A 15,920-nucleotide genomic window follows, 5' to 3' on the forward strand; every position below is an offset into this window, starting at 1 on the left:
CAACGATACTAAATATTATCAACATTAGCTTTATGTGCAATTGCTTTGAGAGTTTTGGTTACACCCTTTTCATTTTCTGCTAGTCATGCTCTCAAGGCCTGAAGTTTATTTTCAGAGGGTTCTGAAAGATAAGTAATGTCTCAAATTTCCTACTTTACCGCAGAAGCACTAGTCTTAATCCCTAAGGTCGGCTGCTAGTAAAGGAAAGAATACAGAATGAAACGTAAGGAGCTTTGCCGTTGCCATTGCAGGCTTGTACTCCAGGGTGTGTGAATAAAGTAAGTTGGGAAAATCCCTCCCTTAACACTGTCAGTAACTTACGTTTACCAGCCGACAGTTGGTGGCGCTTCGGTATTCCGAAATTTTCGGTTTCAGTCTTAAAAGTAAGTTATTTAGCGGTTAATTCAACATACTGCAGCTATCGGATATAAATACTCGTACCAATGTAAATTTCAATATTTAGCTGTTAATACATTTGATTTAAAGTATAACCAGTAGACATTTCTTGCAGGTATCAACACCTAGACTTCAGATAAGAACTAAATGTAACTTTTAATTTTTCTTTTGCATTATTATTATTATTATTATTGTTCATGTAAAGTATGATAAGTATTCAGTAAATGGAATTTACAATGTAGTCAATTTTTCTATTCTGTTTTGATAAAAATATTTTAAAATTTTCTTTAAAAAATGCCATGGCCTTCAATTGCTTTCAGATCGAGCATTCGACCCGCATACAATTTGACTTCGAGACTACAATCTTAAATCATACTGAAAAGCAAAGTAATTTGATTCTCAGATAAAATAACAGTTCATTACTAATTGTATATTCAGAATACTATACCCATTATGTTCTGTTTAGTTGACATGCAGCGTACTATTAATTACACTTTACTCATCCTTCAACCATCTAAGCTTAGGGCGCACCAGCGACCGAGCGGTAAAAGTCCCTGAATACTGGTAGTTCGGTCCGAGGCTCAAATCTCGCGAATGGGCTGGCTGCATGACCGTTTTCATAGTTTTCCCTTTGTGCAACTCGTAGTCTCTCTACGATAAGAAAAGCTCTCGCCAGTTAGTCTGCAGCTGTCTGTTGCCGTAGAAACGAGCCTTGACCCATTTTCTGTACGAATGTCTTCAAACCAAATGATAAACTGTTTTCCCATCAGCCAACAGGCGCCAAAACCAAAATAACAGTAAAGCAACCATTGGTTCGCCCCTAATTAAATATACTAGTACTGTTGCTAGCGACTGCCACCCGCCAGACACTGTGGCGGGATCTGTTCTTCTCGTAGACAGACAGTATACCAGCCAGTTTCACTTACAAAGTCCTCTACGAAGGCATCCTTCCCCCTAGGCAGATAGCCCTCGAGGCTTTGCCATCACAGCATAAATAAAAAAACATGATGTGTACACCACATGACTTCCTTGTGCGGAATATTAAATTATGCGCATTTTTTCTTCCATTTCGTTTAAACTTATTGGATTGAATTAAACCTACTTCGCCGACAGCTCATAAACCACAAAAGAATAAATGCATTCTTTAAAATTCACTTTGTTTACCATAGCGACACTCTGGTCACTAGGTTTACTTAACAGTATTATATTTCGTTCATATTCTAACTCAGAATGAACAAACTTTATGTCATTTAAAGAATGATCTAATCGTACTATAACTCAGAATGCACTAAATTTATATCATTTAAAGAACTATCTAATCGTACTATAGCTCAGAATGCACAAAATTTATATCATTTAAAAAATTATCTAATCGTTGCCACATGTTCTATTCAAATACTATAATAAAGCTAGAACGATGTATAAAAGAAATTAAGTAAACAAAGCAAAAAAGAAACAGTTTCTCACAGAAGATTGAGTATTTTACATTCAATTAATTCAGTTCTCACTTCGCGACAAGGCAAAAATATATAAAATTTCAAATCTGTATTAAAAATTACGAAGTAAATCTTAAACACTTATTTCCTCGAAAAAATTCCAGAAAGCATTAAGCATGATTTAATTGGCAAAACAAAATCTGTTGAGGAATATACAAATATATTACTTTAGAATTAGCCACTGAACCTTGAAAACTGCTCCTTTTCACTTCCTTGTACGAAGTAAAGGAATTACTTTACTTTTATTTTAATTTTAAAACCTAAAATGGATTCAGAAGAGATTTTCTCAAGATATCTGTACGTACGTATGTATGTATCTCGCATAACTCAAAAACACGTACCCTCAGAACATTGAAATTTTGATATAGTAGCTATAATATGTAGTTGTGCACCTGCCTTTTTGGTTAAAATCAGACGCACCAAAAGTATATATATAGTATATATATATATGTGATGTACCAGCTTTGGTCGTAGCTTAAATTATCAGACGATAAGTTTAAAAAAAAAAACAGGATCCATTTATTATTATTCAGGAGAAATAGCAGTTACAAAATCAGATATCCGGAGTAAATAAAAAGAATTACTAATAACTTTTTGTATGAAGGTTACTGCATCGTGACATTTAAGAAAAAGCCCCGATATTCTTTTGCGAGTCCTTTTATAGCCTCTGGAAAGGCGGAGCTTCCAAGAAATGACGTCAGCCTCGTCAGCCAATCCAGTTCGCTTTAAATATTTTCAGAACATTCTATAACTGTACGTGTAGAAAAGGCGGGAAAAACAACTTGACTACGGGGCTGTAGATTTAATTCCACGTACTTTCAAATAAGAGAACGTCGCCATTAAAAATGAAAAGAACATACAGTTAGAAATTTAAGTGTATTCTTGACTATGGAATTTTATTATTATATATATATATGTACTTGCTCTGTTACTCGGCTCCGTGAGCTCAGTTTTTTTTTATATATATTAGTAAACTGTGCATTTTTTTCTTTAAAGATGATTGAATTACGTTGTTCTTATCTTCCGGTTATGCTCTTATGCCTGTGGGTAATCTGCATGCAATAGTTTAGAATTATCAACAATTTAAAAGTTTTAATTTAGAAATCATACAACAAAACTCAGCGTTCTATTTTCAACTTTTCACAGGACTGTTTTCGATGTTTTTACGGAAACATCATCCTCAGCTGCAAAAGAGCTAATGAATGCGCTTATTATTCGTAAACACATTAGCAATTAAATCAGCCCCATGGAAGCACTCTAAGAGCTCGCCGTGGATGTATGCCCTTTTTGCATTAAAATTGCGCCCACGGCGCCAGAGTGCCTAGTCGGCATCAGCATTCATTTGCGCTTTTGCAGATGAGGATGATTGCTCGGTAAACCCATCGAAACTAGTCCTGTGAAAATTTGAAAATATAACGCTGATGTTTGTTATTTGACTTCTAAATTAGTACTTGTTCGGGTGTTATTGTATTTTAGTTTAAAAGTTGTTTAAGTCTTTCTAAGCCTAATTCTTTTCACCATTGCTACCATATTTTTTTACTTATTAAACTTTAAAGAAGAGTAAATTCAGTAAGCTTCTGCACCTTTAATGCCTTTTTGCCGAGTGGGACTAAAAGGAACTTTCAGCTTTGTACACGTAAAAATCTAAAATAAAGTAAAACAAAACAAAGTCTCAACCGAGACATATTGACTTTCGTCAAAACATAGAAATCCGTACTTATGCATAACATTTCGGAACAAAAGAGAGAAAAAAATTTATAGAAGATTTTAACTTATCTTTGAGTTTTCGATGCTTGAAACTCCGTCATTCTTTTGTGGCAATATTGTTCCCAAGTTAGAGGTTTCATGGACGTCAATCTTCTCCTTACTGACCTCCAAGTGTCGTCCACATTAGTTTTTCTTTTGCGTCCTCTGCATGCTGGCCTCTTGGCGGAGTAATCGTCTGGTTGTTGTCGTTTCCGTTTTTCCATGGGACGGCTGGTCTTGACGTCCTCCGGCCTGGAGTCCTTCTTGAATTTCTTCATTTCCTGGTATTTTTGTTCCTCCTGTTGCCGTTTAAGTTTCCGGAACGGCGGCCTTGCTGGCATCTGACTGTCTGGCCCTGGGCGCGTTCTCCTTGATGTATAATTTCTCCTGCGATCCGTTGTAGGTGGTGTTTTGCTCTTTACCACGGTTTCTTTACGCGGTGCATCTGTATTCTTGTTTTTCTTAAATGCTGGAGTTTGAAAGTTTTTCTTTTTTCTTTTTGGTACCGTCGTCCGAGTTGTAGAAGGGCTAGGTCTCTCTTCAATTCTCTGCTTCTTGGGTGGTGGAACAGTTGTTGTTATCTCTGGACCTTCTACTTCGTTTAGACTTGAGTCCTGCAATAAACTTTTAAGGATTTCAAAATCATTTGGATTATAGTATTTTTTCACCTGGTCGGGACTTGCTTTACAGACCTCCCCTCTCTCGTTCTTAAGATATAATACGACACCTTTGATTTCCTGAATTACATAGGGGCCTTCAAATTTTGGAGCTAGCTTTGCCGTAAAATTGTCTGGGGCACTTGATAAAGAAAATTTCCGCTTCAATACTTTATCCCCAACTTTAAAATCTGCTTCACGGCGTTTTCTATCATAATGTGTTTTTTGCTTATTTCTTGCCGTATCCGAGCTTTTAAGCGCCTGATCAATCAGTTTTTGCACATCTTTCTGTTTAAACTCTTGCTCCCTTTGTTGCACAAAGAATAATTTATCTAAAAGCGTAATTAACTTTCTGCCTAAAAATAATTCTGCTGGGGTTTTTCCCGTAGTATCGTGATTTGCAGTTCTTAAAGCATAAGCTAATTCATTTATGTAGCCATCCCAGCGCTTGTGATGTATGCTCACGTAACTGCGAATTATTTTTACTATGTTTTTATTCGCTCTTTCTGCTATGTTTGCCTGTGGTCTATACGGAACCATTTTGATATGGCGTATGCCAAGTCCATTGCATATGTTTTCAAATATTTGACTAATGAATTGTTTTCCGTTATCGCTAATGACTTTTATCGGTGCACCGTATTTTAAAATGTATCTGTGTAAGAATGCATCTGCGACTGTTTTGGCTGACGCGCGTTTAAGTGGAACAATTTCTGTCCATTTTGAAAAATGATCTACTATTACTAAAAGAAAACGATTTTTATTTAACTCGCTCTGGGGGAAGGGACCAAGAAGATCTATGCCTAAAATTTCATTCGGAAATGTAGCGCGAATGCTATTTAAGTACCCGGCCGGGCTGTAATTAATATCATTTATTAACTAACATTGATTGCAGGACCTGACATACGCCGTTACTATTTTGTATAATTGCGGGAAATATACCGCCTCGTGTACCCTTTTTAAAGTCTTTCTGACCCCTAAACGACCCGCTGTTTTCGCGTCGTGTAATTCATTCAAAATGCTTAATCGAAGCGTGGCTGGGATGACTGGTTTGTACTCAAGATTTTCGTTTGTTGTTTTCGTATAAAATAATAAATTATCTATTATTTCATAGTTTTCTGCTCTATTTCTTATCGCATCGATATCTGTGTGCTCAAAGCTTTCGGGGTCTTTCAAATATGCATAGATATTTCCAAATTCAGGATCAGCTTTCAGTTCAGTGATAATCGTATCTCTAGAATCTAAAATTTTTGAAGTCAACACAGCGCATTTAAGTTCATTTCCTTCATCGTCCAGTTTTATACGAGAAAGTGCGTCAGCTACATTGTTTTCCTTACCCGGTTTATATTTTATTCTGATATTATCTTCTTGGAGTTTTAAAGCCCATCTTATTAACCTGGCCGTTAGGTTTTTCCCCGAGTAAAGTCTACCAACAGCCGCATGATCCGAAAAGATTGTTACTGGCGCTTTGCCGAAATAAACTCGAAATTTGTGTACAGCCATTAATACGGCTAATGTTTCTCTTTCTGTAGCTGTATAATTCCTTTGTGTCTGATTCAATGTTTTACTAAAAAATGCCAGAGGATGGCTATTTTGCATAAGAACCGAACCCACCGCATAGTCTGACGCATCTGCTGCAATTTCCAGGTTTTCGTCCCCCTCCGGGAATTTTAAAACAGGGACATTGATGAGCGCTTCTTTTAATCTTTCAAAAGCTGTGTTTGCTTCCGCTGTCCACGTAAATTTACCTCGCTTTCTTTTGATTACTAAGAGTGGTTCAACAATATTAGCGAAATCTTTTATGAAAGACCGATAGTAAGAACATAACCCAAGGAAAGAAGGAAGTTTCTTGGCGGTGTTGGGCGGTGGGAAATTCTTGATGGCTTTTATTTTTGAATCTTGCGTTTCTATACCCTTTTGCGAAATTTTATAACCGAAATATTTAAGTTCTTTAATTGCGAACTTGCATTTTGAGGCGTTAATTGTAAGACCGGCCTCTTTTAATAATTTAAAAACTTGTTCTAGATCATTAATGTGTTGTTCCAACGTACAACTCGTTATAATTATATCATCTAGATAAATTAAAGTTGATTTTCCTAGGACAGGCTTTAGAACAATGTCCATAGCTCTCTGAAATGTTGACGGGGCCCCACACAACCCAAAGGTCATGCGTAAAAATGCATAAGTGCCCGATTTTGTTATAAACGCGGTTTTATGTTCGTCTTCGGGTCTCATAGCTATTTGATAGTAGCCAGACGTTAAGTCCAAAGTAGACATGTATCTTGTCGATTTGATCTGTCTAATGATTTCCTCTATAATCGGCAAAGGGTAAATTGGAAATTTAGTAATACTATTTAGTTTTCTGTAATCGATAGCAAACCTCCAAGCCCTTTTATCCGAAGGAGGAAACTCGTTCTTTTTCCTACATAGTACGAATGGACTCGCGTACTCACTATTTATGGGCGTTTTATTTTATTCTTTAACATCTCCTGAATATGTTCTTCGATGATTACGTCTTTTTGTTTGTCGTACCGATAAGGTTTAGTCCTACAAGGTTTTTCGGCAGTTACTTGTATCTTATGCGTAACTATCTGACAATTTCCCGGTTTTTCTGAAAACAAATTAGAAAAATTACTCACCACTTGCTGTATTGCTTACCTTGCATGGTCATTCAGATGGCTAAGGTCCACTTGCGGTGTCTCCACAGGTTCCACCACCCTCTGGTCCATCTCCAGTACCACGGAACTGTCTTGAAAATTCAATTTGGCCCTCGCGTCCCTTAAAAACTCCATACCTAAAATAAGAGAATTTTGCAGATTTTTCACTACAAAAATTAATACTTTGAGGCTTTCCTCTTTTACCTGTATGTTTAATGATACTTTCCCAATGCAGTGACATGTTTTTCCTTGCGCCGCTATAATTTCCGTATTTTTGGTTTTAAATAATCGTACCCTATAAAAATTCTTTTTGAAGTAATTTTCGCTCATAAAATTCCCTTCTGCTCCTGTATCGATGAGGGCTTCTACTGGTACATCGCCAACCAGGACTTGTATAATTGGTAGATGTGAGTTTTTTACGATGACCGTATTTAAATGTCTTTTTGAGGGTTTTTAAAACTTCCGGGGTCTGGACCCTCCCTTTCACAGGCCCCTCTACTCGTTTAAAGCTTTCCTTTCAAGTTGTGCCTTCTGGGTACGCGGATGTTTATCTTCGAATTTTCTTTTTGGGCCTTGACCTTCGAGTTTCGATGAGTTAGCTTGATAGCTCTTTCCCCCATAAGAGCGATTTCCATTTCTGGTTTCCTCATTTGAAGATTTCCTTCGGGTACTTTGAGAATACTTTGCCCCTCTAGCTTTTTTCGCTATTCTGCGATTTTGAAACTTCACCGCCAATTCGAAGAGCTCCTGCAATGTGCTTGGGTTTCTAATTTCGAAGTAGTCTTGAACAGCGGGTAACAATCTTGGTAAGATTATTTCAATAATCTCCGCATCGGGTTTCTTCCCATACAGCATATCCGTCAGCTTAATTTTTCGTAGAATAAAGTCCGTCAATTCTTCTATATCCCGTTGAAAGAAACTATATAGTTCGGCTTCCAGCCTTGCTCGGTCTTTCACTATGGGGAATTCCTTTACTAACGACTTTTTTAAATTTTCGAATGTATATGTCTGGCTTCCAAATTCCCCTAATAAAAATTTGCCTATATTTTTCCACCATAGCGCGGCCTGTCCTCTTAGTGCGGATGTGGCGATGGCAACTTTTTGTCTTTCAGGAACAGGGTAGAGCTGAAAGTGGTTTTCTAGACCTTTTAGAAATAGCGCCACCGAATTTTTTCCGTCGAAATGGACGTTTGGCTTGATTGACGCTCTCAACGTCTGGACCAGGTATCCAAATCCTTCCAATTGGCTTGTCATTTCTTGGTGTTGTCCAGCGGCTTCCATCCAATTTTCGGCCATTTCAGTTCGATAGGAGTTCGGGCGCCAATGTAGCGTTGCGCGCCTCCAACTTGCACGCAACCAAGAGGTGACTGTGAAAACTGGATAAAAGACAGAGTCTTGTTAAGGGTTTAAGTCCCTTTTTATTCAACGTAATAAATTACAAGTGCGTGCCTTTGACGCTCACAAACTGCGCCAACTCGGCGGTCAAATAAAAATAATAACCTGAAAAGAAACTAAAGACAAGACTCTAACTACGAGGCTCTCTAAAAGTAACTAATCTCACCGCGTTTTACAATACCCCTGCGAATTCAGCAAACTTGAAGATCACGTTGAACGATTAACAATACTTCCAGGCAAGCACACAGGCTGAAATGCGGGGTTCTCCAATTTCTGGATAACTACCTCCGCGCTCGCGAAGTAAGAACAGCACAACTTGAACTCGTTTCCTTTCTATTTAACTCAGAATACTTCCGCTGATAATTTGAATCCTTGCGCGTTCTACTAAAATTTACATACTCTGGCATTGGCAGTTCCAGGGGAAAAGTAAGGCTTGACAGGAAAGGTAGTTTAAACTTAAAATAAATGTTAGTTGAAATAAATATAAACCTACAATATTATAAAATAGTTTTTGCTTTGAAAATTTGAAATATATATTTCCGTGAAAATGATTTCGCCATACCAAATATAGCAAAATTATAAATTTAAGAACATTATTTACTAGTGAATCATATAAGAATATCCTGAATGACATTAAAGTAAAAATAAAAGTCTTGAATTATACTTATTTAATTATTAGCTGACCCTTCAACGAGTAGTATAAAAATTAATTTTTGGTATTGGAAAATCTAAAAATGCCTGAAATTTGAAATTAAATATCTCGTTCAGTTTTTGGTTTTAAACATATGTGCATCTTTTGTGATTAAGAAGATTATAAAATCTTTATGAAATATATTAAAGGACAAATTAAGCTGACCATAATTTCAGTTTTGCATTTTTTACAAATTTAAAAACAATTAAATGCCATAACATGATCGTTATGCCGCCCAACAGGTATAGCGGTTAGCATCGCAGACTGCCACGCCGAAGGGCGCCCCTTAGGAACCTTAAAGTTTTGAATCCCGGAGAGGGCATGGATGTTTGTAAATGTATAGTGCCTGTGGGGTATGGGGGCACTCTAAAAATGCGGCTAGCCGAAAGCCCTCCCGAGAGGTTCTGGTAGGCGAAGAGGGATGGGTGACCCTCGGACCCGTCTCCCACGGAATGATCATCTAAATTGGGGACGGAACTGAGTTAAATCGTTCTGTCACCTGTAAGGTGCTCAACGCTATCACCAACGACTGGCGTAAACTTGCGCCCCTTGCCGCGAGGAATTTAGTGGCATTGGGCTTATAAGTGAGCATTAGTAACAATAACAATATAGTTCAGACAAGTGAGCATTAGTAACAATAACAACAACAACAACACGATTGTTATTATCAATTAACAATCACTTTTGCACTCCGAAATTCTGCACTCAGAAATCCGTGTCTCCAATCAACAGTTATGAAATAAACGCCGCGCAGGGACTTTTGTCTATATGTTGTATTTTTAAGCCCTCCATGTAGAAAGTGTCATATTTCACCACAGTGGTGCCATCTATACTAGGCTAAACTTATGCTTAACGTATATATCATAATTTATAGTGTTTAGAGAAGCCTAACTGCTGAAGGCCCAGGGTCGAATCGCGGAGAAGGTAAGTGTGTAAAATCGTCTGTCTCTTCATAGGAGGTAACAATGACCGCCTATTAGGTGCCTTCAAAATAAAATCACCGCCTCTTCTGGTCTTAGTAGTGGCCAAAGCCGTTATAGGTAAGTGCCTGCCATTGGAAAAAAAAAGCATTTCATGTACTGTTTGCTCAACTGATCGAACTGAATCATGATTATCAATCGAGTATTTCACTCAAAGTATCATTTCGTTTACAAGCAACGTATTTTACATTTTACAAAACCTTTTAGATTTGTTACCGCATGTAAAAGTATTTTTCCTGCTACATTTCCAACAAAGCGGAAAAGTCAGGTTCCAGAGAACGCTTGAGCAGTTTCGGCTTCTTTAGTAAAGGTGACAGGTAACGGAAGGTGGGGCACCACTTTGCCGTCATCTTTGATAATCTAATATCTTGGAATCCACAACTCAACCCTATAAAGCACATCTGGGACGCTCTGGGGAGGGCAATTGCTACTCCAACCCCTCTCCGAGAACCACACAGGAATTGAAAACAGCGTTATTGAATGAGTGGGACCAATTGCCACAAGCACTGATAAACTGCCTTATTTCCAGTATGACATGACGCTACGACGCCTGTATGGCTGTAAGAGAGGACCTATTAAGCCCTTTCTTTTGTGTCTTCTGCAACCGCTGTTTCAGACCTTCAGACTCCCATGAGTGTTACACACGAACATGTGTGTCTATTATAACTAATAAATGTTTATTTTGTTTGTATTATAGCAAACTACGTATGTTCACACCAAATTTTATTAAAATCTATCCGGTAGTTTTGGAGATCGTACATCAAAGTTGCAAATTTTCTTAATTTATTTCACCAGTTTATAACTGCTCATTTCAAGACCTTAATTTTAATAAAAAAACCTTGTTTTATATACCATCACTTATAAATTAAATTGTCTTGATTATTATTACCTTTGTTGCTTAACTCCTCTAAATATATCTTCCATTCAAAAAGCAGATTCAACATACTCATGAAACGTTCTTAAATCACTTTCATACCAGTTTATTGTTTTATTTGCATTCTGATGTGAAAATTCTGTAACTTTGCAGCTTTCTTGTTTAATATTATCACATTACTTATCAGAATTCTAATGTTTTATTACAGTTTCTTTTGCCAACACTCATTAAATAGTATAACTAAATCGCAGCTACAGGCATACATAGCTTTGAGATTCAACCTCTTCAGTATTTAAACTCACAGCAGAAATTGCTTTCTGACAATAAAATCGAAGTTATACATTGTCACTAACGTGTAATTAACAAATGTTCATCTGATTACCATTACGTTACATAAAAAAAATTTATTCCATGCATAATTATCATTTTCATTCATATTTCATCACACTTAACTTTTAAAATCTGTAGACGTGGTGTGTGCCAGGATCTGTGAAGGTAACCTTCTCCCCTATCCCCCACAAAAACAGGTTTTGCTTTAAATTTTTTCATCACAAGCATCTAAACCATAAAGATTTTTTCAATTTTCATTTATGGTAATTTTTCATTTATGATATTTTAAAAGTATTATCAAACATGACATATTGTAATATTTATGTACCTATACAATAAAGAAAATTTTCCAAAGCTATGCAAATTGTTCAATAAATTCCAAAACAAATTCCATATTTCTTAAGATTAATCATATCGCTTGGTAACGTTATGTAGAAACGTAAACATTTCATATAAAACAAGTTGGGAAAAAAACCATAAGCTTAAATTAAGATACACAAAGCCTTAATGGAGGACATATTTAAATCAAAAGACAAATTTTGTGCAACTGCTACATAAGAAAATTAATCACTTAAGAAATATTTTATTTAATATATTATTTAAAACAGAAAAATTATCTTGTAGCCCCTTCGTGCGGCGTCATTTTCAGTCTCTGTCGCCTGCCGTCTTATCGCTCAGTTCCCGGTCGTCTTGCATTTCTGAAAGTTGTAATTCCGTTCATTTCGCAAAATGACAACAAATTGATTCACTGGTACAAGGTAGATTACAGTTTTGATCATTTTGCGATAAATCTCCCTAAATGATACATATGCAATTCGCAATCAGTGTATTTATTATGATTCATTTAAAGTGCACACTATCTGCATCGCTCTAACATAAGTATAATATGAGATATCTTGGCAGAGTAAAATTAATTTTAGAATTTCTTGCATTTTATTCTTGTATCTTGTAGGCACCAAATGTTTCAAAGATTAAATTATGATCATTTTTATTTATTGTTATTATGTATTTATTATCTAAAATATATGTCAATCTTTTGTTACCTCTTCATTAATTATCTTATATTTTTGCTCCAAGAATCGGACGCGACATTCCAAATTTCCAAAAATTGTCAAATTTTATTACTACTTCCTTTGTACGAAGTAAAAATGAACTATTGTAATCGAAAGGTATTTCAGGTATCATATTTCAAAAAAAATAACCATTTCTACCTCTACCGAATGCAATTTAACAACGTTTTTGCGCGTTATCTGGACGTAAGGACAGAATAAATGGCAGTTATTCCCAAAAAAAAATCCTAAAACTGATTTAAAACGGATTCCGAAAAGATTTTTTCGTGGCATCTGGGCTTAACGTATCTCACATAACTCAAAAACGCGTAGCCTCAGAACGCAAAAATTTTGTATATAAGACTGCTTTAACATGTTGATGCGCACCTCCCATTTTGGTTGCAATCTGGCCGCACCAAAAGGTCTCGCCACTCTGCTACTCGGCTCAGTGAGCTCAGTTACTTTATTCTTATATGTTTATAAATTGTGCATTTCTTGCTTTAAAAATGACTGAATTACATTGTTCTTCTCTTCCGGTTAAGATTTTTATACCTTTAGTAAATATGATTGCAAGATTTGTAGAATTACCCACAATTTAAAAGTTGTTTAAGTGAGTCTAAGCCTAATTATTAGCATAGCCATATTTGGAGGACCATAGTAGCCATATTTGTTTAAATTTGAAACTTAGCAGAATAGTGGATTTGTTGCCAATATAGAGCAACTAAGCTGAGCGATAACTACAAAAACAACTTTTAATATTGTGAATTAAATTATGCTTAACCCATTCTGGAATTTATTCCAGGAAATGAGTGTCTAAGATTTACTTCGTAATTTGTAATATACGTAGATATTTTGAGTTTTTATATATTTTTGCCTTGTCGCGAAGTGAGAACTGAATTAGTTGAATGCGAAGTATTAAATTGTTTGTGAAAATCTGTTTCTTTTTTTTAATTATTTTTTTATGTATCGTTTTAGATTTATTATAGTATTTCAATAGAACTGTGGCAACGATTAGATAATTTTTCAGATGATAAAATGTTTGTGCATTCTAATTTGTAAAATGACTGAGCTGTGAACCTGTTAATTGAAACTAGCGCCAGAGTGTCAAAAATTTGCGTATAATTTAATATTCCGTACAACGAAGTCATGTGTTGTACACATCAGATTTTTTTTAACAATTTTGTTACTTTTATCAATTGAGTATTAGCTACCAATGTCTTACTTTACTAATACATTACTAATACTTACTTTACTAATACTTACATACTAATAGATTACTTTATTCTGGACAAGTATATTACTATATATCTTTTTCCAAACAAATTGGAAGTTCAAGGTTGGAAGACTTTCCTTGTGAGTAGAAAGTCATGTCTTCACCATGCTTGCAATTTTATATTTTTCGTTATGAAAAAAACACACTACAGCTGTTTTTTATTAAAAGGGTATCTTGGTGAAAACTCTTCTGTGATGAACAAGATCATATCTGTGGTCAGGTATAACGAATTCGAGTTATGTACGTAGGCTTATTTTTCTAAAGCTAGCCATGAAATATTTATTTAACCATGGCTTGGTTGGATAAATATCCAATCCGTGGTTGGATATTTATCCAGCCTCTCAGGTTCTCAGGATTCTCAGGATTCAACCAAGGTTCTCAGAAGCTCCAGATCTCCTGAGAACAGAAACGTGGGATAATTATTAGTATTTTCCGCTTTCTGATAATTGAATCAAGGATAACTGAAATTGGCAATACTATAATTATCACATTCAATTATTATTATTAGTCCAAAAACTGTTATTAAACTCTAAATGGGATTTTGCATTGGTTCACTATAAACGGCGGATCATTTTTTCCTATTGTTATAACCAAATATTGTCACCCTAGTAATAGTATAATAAATAATCTGCATATATCCATTCATGTTACTCGCATTGTTAAAAAACGACAGAACTTAGAGCCAACAAATTTTGAATAATGTAGTCATCCAACCGAGCATGTGCACTTGTAGGCCCGAATTTTGATTTTCGATTCTTTCTATTATTTATTTCACATCCTGTAAAACGTAAATGAATTTTTGATGAACACACTCAAGAACACTGTTAGTGTTAATCAAAACACCGTTGGAGAATCGGGGGGTGGCGGAGGCTGCCAGTTACAATGTAATAATTCGAAGAAAAATTTGCTTTTTTAAAACGATTTGAAAAGCTATAAAACTTTTTAAAAGAGTTCCATTTCAGCTATGTACAGCAATAAAAAGTATGACATTAAAAAAATCTTCGATAAATAGAAAAAAGTATTCATATAATTTATTAATTAAACATATCATGAATTAAAGGCATTCTTTATTTGAATCGATTAGAATAAAAAGTAAAAACAAAATACTAAGAACTGCCTTTAATGAATTTAAATCAATAAAGCCAATATTGATTTAATATATTTAATTCTATATCTATGATTTTTAATCAACAATCAACTATGATTGTTTTTAATCAACAATCATAGATATAGAAATATTAATAGATGAATCCCATTCTCCAAACAAATATTTTTGATTCAAAAATTATTTGGGGCATCGTTTAACAGAGTGGCAAAAATATGCGTTTAATCTGCAGTTAGGAATCATTAATTTGAATTAGTCGAAAACAAGATGCAGCGAAGTGCAAAATTATCTGATTCCCAAAAAGGTGTAATCTTCGGATATCACAGAAATGACCCATCTTTGAGGGGCATATCTAGGCAGTTAAATTTCCAAGTGGATTCTGTGATTCTGGAGCGACGACTTAAGGTCTTATAATCTGTACTTTGGATGGCAGGGTCTGTATAGACTGGAGGAAGCATCCTGTCATAATTTGTTGTGCTGGCAGTAAAATTCGGAGGAGGTGGAATTACGGTTTGGGGAGGGGGTGTTTCTTTGGGTATGAAATGGGACCTGTGGTCCAAATTCATCGTAAGGCCAAAGCCGACGCCTTCGGCAATATTTTGGGTGAAAGCGAGCGTCATAAGTTGAGGAAGTTTTTCGAACCCATGTTACTTTCAGGGCGAGAAGGCCAGCTGCCATGTTGTGAGCACCACCACGGTTTAGTATGGTGACAATGGGGTTAACCGAATGGACTTGGGCTGTTCAGAGCTCACACCTGAACCCTAAAGAGAACTTCTGAGACAAGTCATATCGCCGAACTAAGGCGTGTAGAAACTCTCCAACACTGGTGAAGGAATTTATATGTCTCCTCGAAGTCGAGGGTAAGAACATAACAGTACCCCATCATCCAAGGACTTGCGGAAAGCATCCTAGGAGGGTTGAGGCTATAAATAACGTTCAACGGGGCTTTATGACTTATTGAATATGAACAAATTTCGTCTCTCTTTTCTATCGCAAGTAATCACATACAACACGCATATACATATGCAAGTGTGCATGTGTATAAATTTTCTTTTATCATTACCTATGATAACGCGTTAAAAAATAAATTACATTTTTAGGCATCAGAATATTCTTAGCTGTATTGAGGCGAATTTAACTAAGTGTGTGGGGGGAAAGGGGGTAAATATGGTTATTTTTTGAGACACTAAAAGAATCTAAGGAGCAGTAGATATAATAGCATAGAAAAAATTGCATGCATTGTGCATTACACACATGGGTATAAAGTAATTAAAT

This window comes from Stegodyphus dumicola, chromosome 3 (assembly GCF_044657685.1).
Source record: "Stegodyphus dumicola isolate Sdum_Otavi_A_Nest chromosome 3, ASM4465768v1".
Taxonomy (NCBI): Eukaryota; Metazoa; Arthropoda; class Arachnida; order Araneae; family Eresidae; genus Stegodyphus; species Stegodyphus dumicola.